The sequence below is a fragment of the Bison bison genome, unplaced genomic scaffold, assembly GCF_000754665.1.
Source record: "Bison bison bison isolate TAMUID 2011002044 unplaced genomic scaffold, Bison_UMD1.0 scf7180017864105, whole genome shotgun sequence".
NCBI lineage: Eukaryota > Metazoa > Chordata > Mammalia > Artiodactyla > Bovidae > Bison > Bison bison.
In genome coordinates this window covers 7,704,049-7,718,588 of record NW_011494677.1, presented here as the reverse complement: position 1 = coordinate 7,718,588, position 14,540 = coordinate 7,704,049, and the positions used below count along the sequence as shown (strand labels likewise).

General features: G+C 39.2%; 1 protein-coding gene across 1 annotated transcript in view; it reads right to left on the bottom strand.

Annotated features, from left to right (window-relative positions):
• GTF2E2 (general transcription factor IIE, polypeptide 2, beta 34kDa) overlaps positions 1–14,540 on the bottom strand; it is an 80,780-nt gene that overhangs the window by 2,643 nt on the left and 63,597 nt on the right. The gene's annotated exons all lie outside the window — the stretch shown is intronic.

Below are 14,540 nucleotides of genomic sequence, written 5' to 3'. Positions count from 1 at the left end.
AAACTGGGGATGGGTGACTAAGAGGTCATGAAAGTGAAGGGAGGGAGGCTGAGGCAGAAACACTGCTTCTCTCATGCCCTGCAAAACAGGACAAAAACCTGCCTACACCTTGTTCTCAGAGTCCCTTGACCCCTTTGCCACATCACTATTTTTGCAAACAAAAGGGATCACAATTGGGACGTGTCCAGAATGAAACTCATGTGCATCTTAAATCCTAAAGACAGGCCCCTTTCCAAGTGGCACCAGTGGTAAAGGACCCGCCTGCAGATGCAGGAGAACAGTAAACTCAGGTTCAATCCCTGAGTCGGGAAGACCCCCTGGAGAAGGAAATGACAACATACTCCAGCACTCTTGTCTAGGAAATCCCATGGACAGAGGAGCCTGACTGGCTACAGTCCATAGGGTCGCAAAGAGTTGGACACAACTGAGCATACACGTAACAAAGACAGACTCAGCCTGGTTTCACCTCAACATTAACTACTTGCCAACGCGCATCATCTACTTGCCAACGCACAAAAAGTTTATAACGGAAAATCCAAAGATGACTGTACTCTGAAAGACTAAAAAAAAAAGCAAAGTTCCCCGGGTGCTGAGGTGAGCCTTCTGCTCAGATCAGGACACACACACCCCCCATCCCCTCACCCCTGCCACAGGATCTGGAGGCCTAATCCAGGCAGCACCGTGCCAGCACAGCCCCACTGTCACTATCACCGCAGAGCCCTCAACCTTCAGGTAGACCGTGGGTACAGTCCATTCACAAGCTGTAAATAAAATCAGCACACAGTACCGCTGGACCAGACTGTTCTCTTTCCTGTCTCAACGACGCCCTAATAGCTGGGGTGCCAGTGATATTTAAGAAATCTGTCTTGAAAAAACTTTGGTTGTTGACAATGACCAAATGCAAAAATGACAGTCCACTACAAAGAATTCAACTTAGGTACAAACTGTTTTGGGGTTTTTCCTGTTTGTTTTTTAAAATATTATTTGGTCACACGAGGTCTTGGTTGTGGCACTCGGGATCTTTAGTTGCAGCATGCACACCCTTAGCTGCAGCCGGTGGGGTCTAGTTCCCTGATCAGGGATAGAACCTGGGCCCCTGCATTAGGAGCGCAGAGTCTTAGCCACTGGAGCACCTGGGAAGTCCCCAATCTGAGCACAAAGTTATTTCAATACAAAACAAGTCTAAATAAAAATATTCTGTATTTCTATAGATACATTAGGGACTCATTCTCTTATATGTTCCCTGAACTTCCATCTGCATAGATTTCAGAAACCACTTAACAGGGGGCAATTATTTGTTTGCGTGACTTTCTCAGCCTCTTGAAGCTCCTTGGGAGGGGGATTCTATTTCATAAGTTTTCTGCTATGGTTGGCGCTGAACTTACTTATTAGCACATCCTCAACAATCTGACCACTGAAAGTATGAAATGCTATTGTCTGGGCATCAGAGAGCATCTGTTTTCCTTTTACATTTTTTAAACCTCAGTTGCATCATTAGTATACCCAATTCCAGTACATGCTTTGACCCCGTTTTTCCTAATGTTAACACTATATAACCTTAACAAAACTATTTAAACTAATACAAACCTATTAACTAAGCCATAGACCTTATTCCCCCATCCAGCTTTAGCAGCAACATCCCCATCCCGGCCCAGGAGCCCACTGTGTCTAGCTGCTGTCTCCCTGCTCCAGGCTGTAAGTACACGCCCAGTCTCTCTGCTCATCTCTCAGGACCATGACACCTCAGAGGAGTTCCGATAGTTATTTTATAAAATGCCCCTCAATGTGGGGTTGTCTGATGTTTCCTCATGATTAAACTGAGGTTCTACCTTCTGGGCAAGAACATCACAGAGACGATACTGTGCCCTTTTCAGGGCCTGATAACATCAAGGGTCCATGATGTCCACATGTCTTTTTACTGAAGCTATTAGACTGATTTCTGGTTAAGGTGGTGTCTCTCAGATTTTTCCACCATGGAGCTATTATTCGTCCCTCTGTAATTAATAAGCATCCCCTGGAGAGATCCACTAAGACTATGCAAACTCACTGCTTCTCTGCATACTTTAGCTCACTAATTTCAACAAGTGTTAATTGTGGATTTGCTTAAAGGCACGTTATTTTCATCATTCCTTTCATACATATGGATTAGAATTCCACTGTAAGGGAAGAGACTATTCTCGATCCAATCTATTTAATTAACTTAGTATGGATTTATGGATATTTATTTTACTTCACTTCAATGGATTATAATCCATTACTATCAGTTACTTTGCTCTTCAAATATCCTGGCTTTGGATACTGAGTCCCTCCAAATTGTTCCTGTGTCTTTTTGACTTGTCCCTTTTTTGTTACTTGTTTTGGGGTTTTTTTGAGCACTTGCTCAATTTCTGATACCAAAGCATGTTTCAAGCTCAGCTTGCACTTCCCCAAACTTGGAATCAAGGAGTCCTGACTCCTTTTACTGGAGAACAGTACTGTGAAACCAAGATCGAGGCAACCTGTTTTCTTTTTCTAGCAATCATTTTTCTTTTTTTGAAAACAGCAAATAATTACAGGACATCAAATTTAAAGACAAATGATTTGTTTCAGATTATTTCCAAGTATCATGAAAGTCAGTAAAGCTCTAAATTATATGGGTAAGTAAAATAGGAACTGTTTTAAAATCTGCTGTATTTTAACAGAAAAGAAGAAAACAGGCTAGAATTCAGAACTCAAATTTGACCCTTTCAATGGAAGGGAACCCTGTCCTACCTTGAAGCTAAGATTGAAAACTGTATTACAGAAAGTATGCCAGGAAGGAGAAAAAATAAGCAAATTCTTTAATAAGGTTTTGCTTAAATTCCCAAATAACTCTTTGGCTGCACCCAAAGCTTTCCTGTGACACACAAAAGCAGCAGAATAGAGTATAGAGCCACATGGCCTGTTTGTGGAACCCAAGGAACCCATCTGTCTATGTCCTCAGATGGTAAAGAATCTGCCTGCAATGCAGGAGACCTGGGTTCGATCCTTTGGTCAGGAAGAGCCCCTGGAGAAAGAAATGGCAACCCACTCCAGTATTCTTGCTTGGAGATTCCATGAACAGAGGAGCCTGGTGGGCTACAGTCCATGGAATCACAAAGGGTCAGATATGACTGTGCGACTAATGTACACACATACACACACACACACACACACACACACGAGGGAGGTTACTTAACCTCTCTGCCTCAGTTTTTTGATTTGTAAAACTGGGATAATATATATTTCACAGAGTTGTGGCAATTAAATGGGTTTATATAAAGCACTGAGTTTAATGCCCACAAAGGAAAAAGCACTATCTATATCTCTGTTACCATTATCATCTGACGCTGATCATTTATTTCTGAGTGCTAATGCCTTTAAGGAAAGAACGACACATCTGAGCTCTACCCATGTTGTTGGACATGTCAGCTCTTTGTTCCTTTTTATTTCAAAGTTGTATTCCACTGTAAGGATGTACCACACTTGGGAGCGACGAAGGGACAAGTTAAAGGGCACTTGAGTTTCCAGATTTTGGAGGAAATGAATAAAATTGATATGCACATGGATTTTGAGCAAACCTGGGTAAAAACCTGAATAGGATGACTGGGTCATGCAATTACACATATCATAATGCAAATGCAAAAATAAAAACAACACTGGACACACATCTCACACTATATGCAAAAATTAATTCAAAATGATAAAAAAAATCTAAATGTTAAGAGCTAAAACCATAACTCCCTAAAGAAAAAACAGGAGTAAATCTTTGTGTTGTTGGATAAGGAAATGGTTTTTTAGATATGACATCAAAAACACAAACAACAAAAGACAAATAAAATGTTATCTCATCAAAATAAAAAACTTTTGTATCACAAAAGATACAAGATAGTAGAGAGACAATCCACAGAATGGAAGAAAATAATCACAAAGGATAAATTTTCTAAGAGACTTGTATCCAGAATAAAGAACTCTAAAATTCTGTAATTTAAACAAGTTTAAAACGGACAAAGAACTTAAACAGACATTTTCCAAAAGACAATACACAAGAATTGATGCTTTTGAACTGTGGTGTTGGAGAAGACTCTTGAGAGTCCCTTAGACTGCAAGGAGATCCAACCAGTCCATTCTGAAGGAGATCAGTCCTGGGTGTTCATTGGAAGGACTGATGCTAAAGCTGAAACTCCAATACTTCGGCCACCTCATGCGAAGAGCTGACTCATCGGAAAAGATCCTGATGCTGGGAAGGATTGGGGGCAGGAGGAGAAGGGGACGACAGAAGATGAGATGGCTGGATGGCATCACTGACTCGATGGACTTGAGTCTGAGTGAACTCCGGGAGTTGGTGATGGACAGGGAGGCCTGGCGTGCTGCAATTCTTGAGGTCGCAGAGAGTCGGACACAACTGAATCACTTTGTTGTACACCTGAAACTAACACTGTAAATGAACTATACCCCAATAAAAAATTTAAATAAATATAATAAAAAATAATATATAAATGGCCATTGAGCACATGAAAAGATGAGCTTTAGAAAAATGCACATCAAAACCACAATAAAATTCCATTTCACTAAATGGTATCTTAAATAGCTAAACTCAGTGTTGGCAAGGATATGGAGAAACTGGAACCCTCGTGCACTGCCAATGGGAATGTAAAACGAGGCAGCCACTTTGCAAAACAGTATAGCAACTGCTCATAAGTTAGCCCTTGGAATTACCACATGTTCCAGCAATTCCACTTCTATACTTAAAGGAAAAATTATGGCCACACAAAAACTTGTACATGAATGTTCACAGTAGCACTGATCACAATAGCCATAAAGTAGAAACAACTCAAATGTCCATCAACTGGTGAATGCATGAATAAAGTGTTATATCCAAATGTAATTTTTTTTTCTAGTGTTTTTTTTTGGTAATGTTCTTTTTAATGTAAGCATTTAATGCTCTATTTCACTTTAAGCACTGCTGCAGCCGCATCCCATGAATTTTGATACGTTGTGCTTTCACTTCCATTTAATTCAACATACTTTTTTTTTTTTAACTTCCCCTGTGATTTCCTCCTTGAACCATGAGTTATTTAAATGTGTTATTTGATTTCCAAATATTTTGGAGAGTTTCCAAATATAGCTGATTTCCAGTTTGATTCCATTATGACCCAAGCACATCCTTTGTTTGCTTTCAATTCTTTTAAATTCATTTAAGGTTCTGCGATAAATACCATCTGTCTTGGTGAGTACTCCAAGTGCACTGGAAAACACATATACTCTATTGTCAGGGTCATCTTGTTCTATAATAAATGTCAATTAGGCAAGTTGGTTAATAGAGTTAAGATTTTATATACTAATTTTCCATCTATTTGTTCAACGGCTGAGAGGAATGCTATGAACTTTAATCTTAATGATAGGTTTGTCTCTTTCTCCTTTCACTTGTGTCTATTTTTAATTCATGTACTTTAAACATTTTTATGATTCTACTTTATTTCTATTATTTTTTCTTTATTGAGATAAGTGTAATTGACATAATACTGCATTAGTTTCAGATATATAATGATTTGAAATATATGTAGTGAGAAGATTACCACAGTAAGTTTAGTTAACATAATTTTTTTCCTGTGATGAGAACTTTCAAGATCTACTCTCTTAGCTTTCAAATGTACAACATGGTATTGTTAACTACAGTTACTTTTTAAAAAATGGTTTTAGTGGTTGTCCTAGGGTTTACAATACACACCTTCAGTTAACCAGAGACTGACTTCAATTAAATTGTCCCAGATCACATATGAAGATGTATAACAGCACGCTTCCTGACCTGTGGTGACCGTCAAAAACTTCATTTTTACATATGCTGTAAACATAAATTTCTCTCTTAATAGTCTGCTTTATAGTTAGCTATCTTTCAGAGTGATAAAAAATTTTTTAATAAGACAAACGTGCATTTTAAAATTGATTTTCAGCTTTAGCACGTTTTCCTATACATATCCGAGTTTCTGTCTAGTATCATACCCCTTCTGCCCGAGGACTTCTGGCAATGCAAGTCTGATGTCAAGGAATTCTCTCAGTTTCTATGATACTGAGAGAATATTCCTCTGAGACAGGACTTCGCTTTTTAAAGATTACTTTTACTGCAGATGCAATTCTGGGTTGAAAACTTTTTTCCCTTTTAGCCCTTCAAACATGTCACAACACTGTGCTTTGGTTTGCATAAGTCAAATGACAAGTGTGCGCTGGTTCTTCTTTCCTTTGTAATGAGCTTTTGCCTCTCCTTCAGGTATTTTCTCTTCACCATCAGTTGTCAGCATTTTGAATGTGATATGCCTAGATGTTTTTCTGTCATTTGTTTCTTTTGGGAGGGATTATCTTGCATCCTGTTCTCTGAGCTTCCTGGACTTTTGTTTTGGTGACTATCTTTAATTTGGGGGCAGGGGTATCCCTTGTAGTTCAGCTGATTAAGAATCCACCTGCAATGCAGGAGACTCCAGTACCATTCCTGGGCTGGGAAGATCTGCTGGAGAAGGGATAGGCTACACACTCCAGTATTCTTGGGCTTCCCTGGTGGCTCAACTGGTACAGAATCCACCCGCAATGCGGGAGACCTGGGTTCAGTCCCTGGGTTGGGAAGATCCCGTGGAGAAGGGAACTGGCTACCCACTCCAGTGTTCTGGCCTGGAGAAGGCCATGGACTGTATAGCCATGGAGTCGCAAAGAGTCAGACACAACTGAGTGAATTTCACTTTCATCTTTAATTCTAGAAAATACTTGGCCATTATTTCTTCTACCCCATTCTTTTTCTCTTATGAGATTTTAATTATACATTCAGGCCATTGATGTTATCTCACAGTTAATGTAGACTCTGCTGTATTTCTTCCCATTTGTCTCTGTGCATTTCAGTTTAATTTGTACTGGCCTATCTTGCAGTTTGGGTTCTCCCAGGGGCTCAGTGGTAAAGAACCCGCCTGCAATGCATGAGCCGCAGGAAACATGAGTTCGATCCCTGTGTAGGAAATAGCAACCCACTCCAGTATTCTTGCCTGGAGGATTCCATGGACAGAGGAGCCTGGTGAGCTACAGTCCATGGGATCACAAAGAGTTGGACACAACTGAACATGCACACAGAAGCAGCATCTTGCAGGTTATAGATTCTTTCCTTGGTTATGCCAAGTTGACTGATGAGCTTACAGAAGGCATTCTCTGTCTCTGTTACTGTGCTTTTCATTTCTAGAATTTATTTGATTTTCTTAAAATGTCTATCTCTCTGCTGAAATATCCTACCTGATCATGCATGTGCTCTGTTTCATATCAATCAGAGTTATTTTAAATTTCAAGTCTGACAGTTTCAATACCCGTGTCCTTAAAATCTGGTTCTATTAACTCTCTTCTCTCAAAAGCGCTTTGTTTTTCCTTGCTTCTTTTTATGCCTCACCTCATAATTTTTTAATAGGAGAATACCCTCTAGAGAACAGCTGAGACTGAGGTTAATAGTTTTGTGCCGGGATTTGGGCACGCCTTTCCCTCTGCTACCCCTTCAGCGTGTGGAGGTCGAGGCAGTCTATGATGAGAACATGAACTTGGTTTGAAATCTGTTGCTGCTATGGTTACCCATAATGCACCACAGGCTCCAAATTCCTCCAGCCATACCCTGCATTCAGTGGAAAGACCGCTTTTCCAGAGGGTTTTGCCTCAGTGTCTGCTCAACCTGCTCTTTTAGGTCTTCCCTTAATGCTATAACCCTGGTTGGCCTGTCAGCCTCCACGCTCTTGCGACTCTCACAGAATTCCACTGCTACCTGTTTCTGCACACCTGTCAGCCTGGGTGGGAGTTCTGATATTCTAATTAAGCCTCAGCCTCAGACAAGCCCTGCGTCCCATGTTACATAAACGGGGTCTCCTCAGTGTTCCTGCCTTGACCTCTGTCAAATTTTAGGTCCAGCACATATCTCGGCCTTTCCCTCGAGTGGATGTTCACTCCCAAGTGTCTGCAGCCTCAAGGGTTCTACAGTCTCTTGCTAGCCTACACTAAGCCTTTAGCAGTTCAGTAAACATTTTAAAACTGAATCCTTCTTACCAGTATTCATGTTCTCAGTATTCATGTCCCAGGTGTACAAGTGTTTGTAGCCCATCTTTTCCTGGTGTCTGTCTTTCCTTCAATTTCAGGTTAGGTGGCTGCCCTGCACCTCAGCTCTCTGATGGAGTCAGAAGTTGCTGAATCATGTCCAACTCTCTGCAACCCCATTGACCATACAGTCCATGGAATTTTCCAGGCCAGGATACTGGAGTGGGTAGCCTTTCCCTTCTCCAGGGGAGCTTCCCAACCCAGGGATCAAACCCAGCTCTCCTGCATTGCAGGCGCATCCTTTACCAGCTGAGCCACAAGGGAAGCCCAAGAATATTGGAGTAGGTAGCCTGTCCCTTCTCCAGGGGAACTTCATGACCCAGGAATCGAACCAGGGTCTCCTGCATTGCAGGCAGATTCTTTACCAACTGAGCTATCAGGGAAGCCCCCTGATGGAGTCAAGAAAACTATAAATTTGTAGCTGTCTAGGGTTTGTTGTTGTTCCAAGAGTGGGAACAGTGCTTCCTCCATTCTAAGTGAAAGCTGCAAGCCCCAGCTATCTCCTTTTTAGCCAAACTTGAAGAACAATGTGACTACCACGACTAGGTCTGATCACAACAGGGATATATGAGAAAAAACAGCTTCAAACTTCCACGTCAGCAATAAAAACATCTAATTCCAAGAAAGCACACAAAATCGTAAAATGTATGTCATAACTGGGATTTTACGTGCCAACTTTACCATAGCTGAAGGAATTCTGTAACACACACACGAACAGTTCTGATATTTTAAATGTGACTTGCTAAATTCTAACTATCAACATGTACAAACTGCACTCACTTATTTAGAATAGGTAACACATGACAGAACTGTATAACAGCTATACTGTGGACTTCTCTGTATTAAAAAAAGGATAAAAAATACATATAATAAAAACACTTTTCACCCAGCATTAAATTTCATTCAGTTCACTTTTTACCAAGCCTGTGTTTGCCAGGATTTGCAAAATTTCAGCTTCTTGAAGACAAACTACTTTGACTTTGTACCTGACATGTACAGAGCTTATACACTTCAGGGCACTCATGACACGACGACAGAGACACTATGACAGGAACGGTCGGGAGGCCAATCTGTGTTAATGTACCACCAAAAAGAATATACAGTGCTACATACACATTTTTCAAAGTACAACATAATTGAAAGTACATTAAAACAAAATGTAACTACTTCCTTTTACTAAAAGAAACATCACTTGAGCTATATTCAGAGGAAAACACCTGAATAAAAACTCTTCAATGTGTTTGTTTCAATAAGACATTTCTACTTTAATCCTTGGCGTTCCTTAGCTCAGTGCTATTGCAGTATTTAAATAATACATCTACTATGTAAATGTATTACAGCTGCATAAATATTTAAAATGAACACTGGAAGGCAGGGCCTAAAATAGAGACAGAATCTCACAGGATTCCAAATTTAATTACTTTTTAATGTATGTAGGGACAGAAAATGCTCAGATTTTCTGTCATAGGTACAAAAAATAAAATAAAATAAACTGGTATAAATTTTATTAAAATCATTTCAAGAAAAGAAAAATTAAAATCAAGATAATCTTTATGTTCTGTGAGTCTGGCAAAGTCAACTAAAAACATCCAGTATTGGTGAAGGTAAAGAAATGGAAACCTCTGCGTAAAAACTGGTCCCCAAAATAGGCTGGGCAATAGGCAGGCTACTGAAATTTTTTCAAGTATGCCTTATCTTTTGTCCCATCAATTATACTTTAAGAAAACAACATAACATAACTAGGCAAATATATTTAAGTACAAGGATTGAGCATTATTTATAAAGCTTATAATAATAGCACATAGCAAAAAAATTAAATTTCTCTCTGTGGAGCATCAGAAGAAGTGTTTTAAAGTGTAGTCATACCTGGAATACCATATAGCTATTAGAAAATGAACTAAGACAGCATCAGGGCCCCAGGGAGAGTGGCTGGCCACTGGGAGGAATCCTGGATTCTAAGGATAAAGTTGAAATTGCTGATGCTTCCAGGCAGAAAAGAACAATTTACTGGCAATCGGAAGGAACAACCAGATTGTCATCGGACTTCCTCCAAGGAACAACACCTAACATTACATCACTGCCACAGATCAGCAACTCCAACTAACTGCTAAACTGACTTGGTTTCTTTGCTGTCTGTATAGCTCAGTTGGTAAAGAATTCGCCTGCAATGCAGGAGATCCTACTTCAATTACTGGGTCAGGAAGATCCACTGGAAAAGGGATAGGCTACCCACTCCAGTATTTTTGGGCTTCCCTTGTGGCTCAGCTGGTAAAGAATCTGCCCGCAATGTAGAAACCTGGGTTGGGAAGATCCGTTGGAGAAGGGAAAGGCTACCCACTCCAGTATTCTGACCTGGAGAATTCCATGAACTATCTAGTCCATGGAGTCGCAAAAAGTCAGACACGACTGAGCGACTTTCACTCACTTCACTAACCAACTGCCAAGCCACAGATTCACTGAGTTAAGATTAAACCACCAAGTATTTTGGTACTACTTTATATTTTTAATGCTGCTAATAGTAGCTAACCTGATGTTACTATTATTCTTACTATGTGCCAGGTTCCATTCCAAGCTCTAAGCATTTTGATTTATATTTATTCATTTAAACCTCATAAGGACCACACATGAACAGACACCACTACTCCTGTTTTATACTGGATTGGCTGAAAAGATCATTCAAGTTTTTCCATAGCATCTTGCAGAAAACCCAAACAAACTTTCTGACCAACCCAACAGATAAGAAATCTCAGACAGAGCATCTGTTCGCTAGTAAGGAGCAGAGCCAAGATTTACACCAACAGATCAATTACTCAGCCCACCCTCTTGACCTCTGCATTTACACTGCCGCTAAATGAGTAAGATTCTGACTTAAGGAAATAAGCACCTCTGTGAAATAAATCACATACCAAGGTTCAACTACTCTGGGTTCACTTATCTATTTAATGTTTTAAATTACCACACAACAGACTCTCTCGGTACTTATGCTGTATCTCATTTTTGGATATCTGCTTCTATCACAGAACGAATGGTGAGTCTTCAGTGTGACTGGAAAGCTTGCTCACTCAAGATGTCCTCTCTACAGCTAAGACTGCCACCTAGTGGGCTAACAACAAATAACCTCATTGGCACAAAACAAAACATTCTGAGAAATAAAATACAAAAGAAGAGACAGATGGACAGTGAGAAAGACAGATGTTAAAATATGCATCGCTTTTCAATAGATCTTCTCTGGAAACACATAATGTAAGTCAGTAAGAGAAAACCTCAGTTTTTAAAATTAAGTGATTTAGGCAACACCAACACTTTGAACTAACGGGCATCTTACCCCTGAGATTCCTGTGGTGGCTGTGACGCCCAGGGTCTCTACAGCACTGTATGAACACCAGTGACATGCTGTGTGGCATGCTGTACCATAATATGTGTACCCGTGTCATTCCTCCTCCTGCCTGGGCTCAAGGACAGAAGTCTTATTCACTTTGTTACCTTTGCTATCACTGAATGTGCTGAAGAACACATGAAAAGAAGCTTGAAGACAACATATTGTAGCATTTCTGTTTTATAAATGTAAACTATACCTTTAATATAATTCTCAACCTGGGCAATTCCACTCTCCAGGGAACCGCTGGTAATGTCTGGATACATTTTTGGGACTCACACTGTGGGGGAAAGTCTGCTACTGGCACTGAGAGCAGCCTGGGATGCTGCTAATCATCCCACAATGCACAGTGACAGCCGTGACCCCCAAAAAAGTATCCAGCTCCAAATGTCAACACTGCCAAGGTTGAAAAATCCTGCTTCCTCCCAACCATCTTTAGTAAAAAGTATACAGATTAATGATAAATATAAATTTATAATAAACTGATAACACCACTAATAACTAATAAAAGATGATACCACTCTAATGGCAAAAAGCAAAGAAGAACTAAAGAGCTTCTTAACGAGGGTGAAAGAAGAGTGTGAAAAAGTCAGCTTAAAACTCAATGTTAAAAAAACTAAGATCATGGCATCCTGATCATGGCACACTTCATGGCAAATAGAAGGGGAAAAGGTGGAAGCAGTGACAGATTTCCTCTTCTTGAGCTCTAAAAATCACTCCAGATGGTGACTGCAGCCATGAAATTAGAAGACTATTGCTTCTTGGCAGCAAAGCTATGACAAATAAAAGCTATGACCGTGTGTTAAAAAGCAAAGACATCTCTTTGCCGACAAAGGTCTGCATAGTCAAGGCCTACGGTTTTTCCAGTAGTCATGTACAGAAGTGAGAGTTGGAGAGTAAAGAAAGCAGAGCGTCGAAGAATTGATGCTTTCAAACTGTGGTGCTGGAGAAGACTCTTGAGAGTCCGTTGGACAGCAAGATCAAACCACTCAATCTTAAGGGAAAGCATCCTTGAATACTCTTTGGAAGGACTGAGCTGAAGCTCCAATACTTTAAGCCACCTGATTCTAATAGCTGATTCATTGGACAAGATCTTGATGCTGGAAAAGACTGAAGGCAGAAGGAGAAGGTGACAGAGGGTGAGACAGTTAGATGGCATCACCGATTCAACAGACATGAACTTGGACAAACTCAGAGATGGTGAGGGACAGGGAAGCCTGGTGTGCTGCAATCCATGGGACTGCGAAGAGCTGGACACGACTTGGCGACTGAACAACAAAATAATAAACTGAGTTAGAACCCAACTCTGGTTTACATATATAAGGTATTTCTTACATTGGTTAAGTACACACTTGATTTTCTAGGAATATACGGTACATAATGTATATGAACATACTGTGATTAACCTTTGTATATCACAGAAAAGCTATACTTAGTATGAATTTTTTTAGAACTTTACCAAGAATTTTTATCACTTCAGGAAAATACCAATTATGAATGGTATTTTCATAAATATATCACACATTTATTGAATCAAATAAATCATACATTAGTTCACTTGTAGTTACACATTCAGTGGTTAATTCTACATAATTCTACATAAAAATGTAAACAACTACTTCATTTATATTCTAGTCTGTATAAAAAACAGTCCACTGAACCTGATTAAATAATTAAAAATTTCTCCAGCGTTTGCTGTTTTCTACCTGATAGATCTCTCCCTGCACAACTGCATGCGTGGGCACTGTCCTAACACTTCACCAGGCTGGCTCTAGCTCATTCTTCATCTTTTTTCCCCACAGTGGTCTTTTCTGAGCTCCACCCTTCCTATTATTTTACTAGCTCAGCACGTACCTCACTGAATTCCTTCCTAGCATTTGATACACTCTGCAATCACTTTTTATTTTGTGTGATATCATCTCTTTTCTGCTTTAGAATATAAGTAAGCTCCATGAAGGCTAAAACTATCTATGTTGTTCACCACCGTACCCGCTACATTAGCAAAATGACCAAAGAATGCAATAGGAAATCAGTATTTGTTGAAAAATGGATTCATGAATAAATGATAACAGACTGTAACAAAATTCTCATAATCTATCAACTAGAGAGTAAAAAGAGAATGAAGTTGATAAACTGATACCAAGAATAAGCAAACTACTTAAAGATGTAAGGAGAAATACTTTATATATGAATAACCAAAAATAAACTATACAATTTCCAAATAAATAATGGTGAGGATACATCAGATAACAAAATTGGTAAATACAAAATGACACTCACAACTGGTTCAGAAAGTTAAGACTAACTATATTCCGTCTACAAAGGAAGTACCTAAAACAAAAGAACACAGGTACAAAGTAAGTATTGATTTTGAATAAAAAGACAAATTACCAAGACTGATTCACAAGACAGAATACTTAAAGAAGGACATAATGAAAGAAGATTGTAACAATGTCTAAAAAAGTATGCTGGATACATTCAAAGGTGTATGCTTTCAAATAATCTTTAAGGAATCCAATATTCTCCTAAAGAAAGGTTAGAAGGAAAGGCAGCGAAGGGAGGAAAAACTCTTCTTCCCTCTTCTGAATCCAGCATTATACCCATACCAAACCGTAAGAAAACAAACACGCAGAAGAAAGAAGCAAAAATCCTTAAATACATTAGTAAGAAAAGAACACACAAATACATAAACCAAACAAGTATTACTCTAGGACTAAAAGGATGGTTCAATACTGAGAAATCTAGTAATGTATTTCACCAATGGCAGTAAAAAATAATTTACTGTTAATCTTTCTAATAGCTTCATAAATTATATGTATTTCATTAATATAAAATACATATACATATCCCACTGTATAAGGGTTGTAAGAATATTTGCTGCAGCAACATTAAATGTTTGAAAATACATCTATCAATCAGACACATCTATAAAATGAAATACTAAATAGTCACACAGCATCAGAAAATACCTGCAGTACAGAGAAAATAAACTGGAAAATTTTTCAGAACTTGTATCTAAAAATATATCTAACAAGCACATATAATCTGGGGGGGGGGG